The sequence below is a fragment of the Podarcis raffonei genome, chromosome 9, assembly GCF_027172205.1.
Source record: "Podarcis raffonei isolate rPodRaf1 chromosome 9, rPodRaf1.pri, whole genome shotgun sequence".
NCBI classification, from domain to species: Eukaryota; Metazoa; Chordata; class Lepidosauria; order Squamata; family Lacertidae; genus Podarcis; species Podarcis raffonei.
Genome location: NC_070610.1, coordinates 19,561,616 through 19,567,619, shown reverse-complemented (window position 1 = coordinate 19,567,619; position 6,004 = coordinate 19,561,616).

Genomic DNA, 6,004 nt, shown 5'->3' with positions numbered 1-6,004 from the left:
CTTTGTCTTTGTTGCCTTACCTTTCCGGAGACTTCAACGACTGTGCTCATGTCTTACTAAAAAGTATATTTCAAAGCAGCTAGCAAGGCAGTAGGATGCACATCAAGAATTGCAAGAGGTAAAGGGTAAAGGACCCCTGGATGGTTAAGGCGACTATGGGATTTGCGGCGCTCATCTCGCTTTCAGGCCGAGAGAGACGGCGTTTGTCCACAGACAGCTTTCCGAGTCGTGGCCAGCATGACAAAACTGCTTCTGGCGCAACAGGATACCGTGACAGAAACCAAAGCGCATGGAAACACCGCTGCAGCAGTACCTATTTATCTACTTGCATAGAATAAATATATATATATATTAGTTTGGAGATGGTATTTAACACCAGTCAGATTAAATCAAATAAACAATGAATATTTGGTGTTATGTTGGATGCCAGGAAACCGGGAATTATGTTCACATATGGTGGGGGTGTAAATATGTACAATTTTTTGGCAAAGGGTGTTTAAGGAGATAACAGCAATCACTGGTTTAAAGCTGACCAAAAGTCCAGAGGTAGCTTTATTATCCATTTACGATGGGGTGGAAGGTTCACAGGCTAGGAAGGACTTGCTCACAAATTTATTGACAGCTGCACGAATTATGATAGCTAGGGAGTGAAAGGGGCAAGCAGAATATAACATGGAAGAATGATATAAAGAGGTGTGGGATATGGCTATTAATGATAAATTAACGTGCCATTAAGGTAAGATGGGGAATATGCAGGAGAAATTATTTTGAGGCAATATGGAGGGTATTGGTAGAATTTGTACTGTTAAATTCTTCGTGGAAAGCATGGCCTCCATGGGGCTGTCCCTGAAGTAAGTCTGGCCCAACCTATAGCCGCGGACATGCCTTGGACCTGGTGTTTACCTCTATGGATGTTGGTGATCTGACACTAAGTAAAAGCAAAACGAAAGAAGTGCCATGGTCAGATTACTTCCTGGTGCAACTGGACTTCTCTGCGACCCATCCCCTCTGCAGGGAGGTGGGACCGATTCGGATGGTCCGCCCCCGCCACTTAATGGATCCAAATGGTTTCCAGAGAGTGGTAGGGGATGCTTTATCCCATGTTGATGGCCTTTCAGCCGATTCCCTGGTGGCCCGCTGGAATGTGGAGTTAACCAGGGCTATTGACTGTTTGGCTCCGAAGCGCCCTCTCCAACTGCATGGAGCCCGGAGAGCCCCGTGGTTTTCCACAGATCTGAGGGCAATGAAACAATCGTTGAGACGGCTAGAACGCCGGTGGCGGATAACTCATTCCGAATCTGACCGGACACAGGTTAGAGCTCAACGTCGAGCCTACCAAGTGGCGATAGTGACGGCGAAGAAGACTTTCTTCGCTGCCTCTATTGCATCTGCAGAAAACAGCAGCAGGAGACTTTTTCAGGTGGTTCACAATTTAGTGGAACCACCTGCGACATCAGGGCCCAGTACGGGCCACATGATCTCCTGCAATGATTTTGCAAAGTTTTTTGCAGATAAAATCGCTCAGATTCGGGAAGAAGTAGACTCCACCGTGGGAGCAGGGCCAGGGCGGGAGAGTGCTAGAGTCCTGTCTAGTCAAGTTGTGTGGGATCAATTCCAATCTGTTACCTCCGAGGATGTGGACAGGCTGCTTGGACGAGTGAAACCAACCACCTGTCTCCTGGATCCTTGCCCATCCTGGCTTATAAAAGCTAGCTGGGAAGGACTGGGCGATGGGCTTCGTGGGGTGGTGAATGCTTCCCTCCGTGAGGGAGCCTTCCCAGACCCGCTGAAAGAGGCCGTTATTAAACCGCTTCTTAAAAAACCATCTTTAGATGCGGCCACGATGGCCAATTATCGCCCAGTCTCAAATCTTCCATTCTTGGGCAAGGTAATTGAGCGAGTGGTTGCTGAACAACTCCAGGCACGCCTGGAAGAAGCGGACCATTTGGATCCCTTCCAGTCGGGATTCTGGCCTCATCATGGGACTGAAACTGCCTTGGTCGCACTGGTTGATGATCTCCGGCGGGCTAGGGACAAAGGTGAGAGCTGTTTCCTAGTTCTGCTGGATCTCTCAGCGGCGTTTGATACCATCGACCATAACATCCTTCTGGACCGTCTTGAGGGGCTGGGAGCTGGGGGCACTGTCATACAGTGGTTCCGCTCCTTCCTCCTGGGCCGTGTTCAGAAAGTGGTGGTGGGGGATGAGTGTTCAGACCCCTGGGCTCTCACTTGTGGGGTGCCTCAGGGTTCTGTCCTCTCCCCCATGCTTTTCAACATTTACATGCAGCCACTGGGAGAGATCATCAGGAGGTTTGGGCTGGGTGTTCATCTGTATGCGGATGATACCCAGCTCTACCTCTCTTTTAAATCAGAACCAGTGAAGGCGGTGAAGGTCCTGTGTGAGTGTCTGGAAGCGGTTGGAGGATGGATGGCGGCTAACAGATTGAGGTTGAATCCTGACAAGACAGAAGTACTGTTTTTGGGGGACAGGAGGCGGGCAGGTGTGGAGGATTCCCTGGTCCTGAATGGGGTAACTGTGCCCCTGAAGGACCTGGTGCGCAGCCTGGGAGTCATTTTGGACTCACAGCTGTCCATGGAGGCACAGGTCAAATCTGTATCCAGGGCAGCTGTTTACCAGCTCCATCTGGTACGTAGGCTGAGACCTTATCTGCCTACAGACTGTCTCGCCAGAGTGGTACATGCTCTGGTTATCTCCCACTTGGACTACTGCAATGCGCTCTACGTGGGGCTACCTTTGAAGGTGACCTGGAAACTACAACTAATCCAGAATGCGGCAGCTAGACTAGTGACGGGGAGCAGCCGCCGAGACCATATAACACCGGTCTTGAAAGACCTACATTGGCTCCCAGTACGTTTCTGAGCACAATTCAAAGTGTTGGTGCTGACCTTTAAAGCCCTAAGTGGCCTTGGTCCAGTATATCTGAGCGTCTCCTCCCCCATCGTTCTGCCCAGACGCTGAGGTCCAGCTCTGAGGGCCTTCTGGTGGTTCCCTCACTGCGAGAGGCCAAGTTACAGGGAACAAGGCAGAGGGCCTTCTCGGTAGTGGCGCCCGCCCTGTGGAACGCCCTCCCATCAGATATCAAAGCGATAAACATCTACCTGACATTCAGAAGACATCTGAAGGCAGCCCTGTTCAGGGAAGTTTTTAATATGTGACATTTTAGTGTATCTTTCATGTTTGTTGGAAGCCACCCAGAGTGGCTGGGGAAACCCAGCCAGATGGGCGGGGTACAAATAATAAATTATTATTATTATTATTATTAAAATGGAAAAGGTTCAAACCATCACGAGAGGTATTGAAATTTTGGGAGGTTGGGTAGTTACAACGGAACGGTCTTGGTGGTGGGGTGCACATTTTTATTCGTATTTATTTATGATTATTACTTTGTCAAAATAAAATATTTTTAAAAAACAAACATAATTCCTTAAGTGAGGAATTCCATCGCCCCATTCAAGTATTCATGGATATGGAACTTGGTGCCTCCAATCAACCAGAGATAACAGAACACTAAAACTCTCCTAAGGATTATTCATTTAAAATAGAAAGTTTTATAGTCAGAATGGCTCCAGAATTAAGTTCCCACGATTGTATGAACATGGTAAGCTAGTCAACTTTCAGTCTTGTTAACAAGATAGCAGCACTTTACAGGACTGGACAAATGCAGCTCTGAAACGGTCTATTCACACAGCATATTTACATGGATAAAGTCAAACATGGAATAAGGAACCATTTAGGGAAGGCATTCCTCTCTTCTGGTAAAGGTAAAGATAAAAGAGACCCCTGACCATTAGGCCCAGTCGTGACTGACTCTGGGGTTGCAGCGCTCATCTCGCTTTATTGGCCGAGGGAGCTGGCGTACAGCTTCTGGGTCATGTGGCCAGCATGACTAAGCCGCTTCTGGCGAACCAGAGCAGCGCACGGAAACGCCGTTTACCTTCCCGCCGGAGTGGTACCTATTTATCTACTTGCACTTTGACGTGCTTTCGAACTGCTAGGTGGGCAGGAGCAGAGACCGAGCAACGGGAGCTCACCCCGTCGCAGGGAATCGAACTGCTGACCTTCCAATCGGCAAGCCCTAGGCTCTGTGGCCCACAGCGCCACCTGCATCTGTTGCATTTCCTTCGTTTGTTGCCCTCCACTTGCCTTTGCCTCCAAGATCCATGTTGTTAGATGTGATTTAGTCTGGTTTCTTACAGATTTACTCTGTTTACCACTGCACCCTTGCAGTGCGAAGCGCGGGTGGCGCTGTGGTCGAAACCACTGAGCCTCTTGGGCTTGCTGATAAGAAGGTCAGCGGTTCAAATCCCCGTGACAGAGGGAGCTCCCGTTGCTCGGTCCCAGCTCCTGCCAACCTAGCAGTTCGAAAGCACGCCAGTGCAAGTAGATAAATAGGTACCACTGTGGCGGGAAGGTAAACGGCGTTTCCATGCGCCCTGGTTTCCGTCACACTGTCCCGTTGTGCCAGAAGCGGTTTAGTCCTGCTGGCCACATGACCCGGAAAGCTGTCTGTGGATAAATGTTGGCTCCCTCAGTCTGAAAGCAAGATGAGCGCCGCAACCCCATAGTCGCCTTTGACTGGACTTCACTGTCCAGGGGTCCTTTACCTTTAGCTATGGGGATAAAAAACAGCAAGTCAGTGATACAGTGGTACCTCGGGTTAAGTACTTAATTCGTTCCGGAGGTCCGTAGTTAACCTGAAACTGTTCTTAACCTGAAGCACCACTTTAGCTAATGGGGCCTCCCGCTGCCGCCGCATCACCAGAGCACAATTTCTGTCCTCATCCTGAAGCAAAGTTCTTAACCTGAAGCACTATTTCTGGGTTAGTGGAGTCTGTAACCAGAAGCGTATGTAACCCGAGGTACCACTGTAGCTCAATGGGAGCAGAGGTCCTTAGTGGCTGCTCTGACAACTCCCTAGAGAAGTTCAGCTGGTTCCCTTCTTGCTGTTCTGCCCACAGGTAAACAACCTTCTTGCCTAGTGCTGTGCTGTTTCTGTGGTAACTGGATGTTCTCAATAGTTTCTAGATATATACAGTGGAGGCTTGGGTTGCGAACGTGATCCGTGCGGGATGCACGTCCACAATCCGCAGCATTCGCAACCTGCAGCGGCGCATCTGCAAAGCACGATTTAGTGCTTCTGCGCATAGCGCGATTTAGCGCTTCTGCGCATGCGTGACCGCAGAAACCCGGAAGTAACCCGTTCTGGTACTTCCGGGTTTTGGCGATCCGCAACCCGAGAAAACACAACCTGAAGCATCTGTAACCCGTGGTACATAGAATATCAATTCTATTAATGTTTAACTGCTTTTTAAGTCATTGTTTCCCACCCTATGTTTTTAGCAGTTAATAGTAATAACATTATATTATTATATACCCCACCCATCTGACTTCTTCTTCTTCTTCTTCTTCTTCTTCTTATTATTATTATTATCATTTATTTGTACCCTCCCCATCCGGCTGCGTTGCCCCAGCCACTCTAGTCGGCTTCCAGCATATACAAAAACCTAATAAAACATTATGCACTATTTTATCAGCTGAGTCCGTCAGTTGCCCTGCTGTTTTTGTTGTGTTTTAAATAGTTTTGATTCCATTAATGTTTAATAGTTGCTTTTTGTTGTGTTTTAAATAGTTTTGATTCCATTAATGTTTCATAGTTGCTTTTTAAAAAATGATTCCTCCAGTTCGTCCATTGCGTTTCCAGTTGTTCTTTTTATCTGTAAGCTGCCCTGGTCAGGGGGAAAAGGCGAGGTACACATAAAAGATAATGATCATAATGATCATCACAATCTGTAATACGAATAGAATAATCATGATATATAATGATAATAAATGGGGGGAGGTCTGTAAAAAGATCCCCCCCTTCCCCCCGCCTGCTGTCGCCTTTTCCGAAGCGGCGCAGCCAAGCAGAAGCGCGCGCCCAGCCTGGTGGGCGGCGTTGGAGAGCGCGCAGCGCCCGCCTCCCGCTCCGGAGTCACTCCCCTT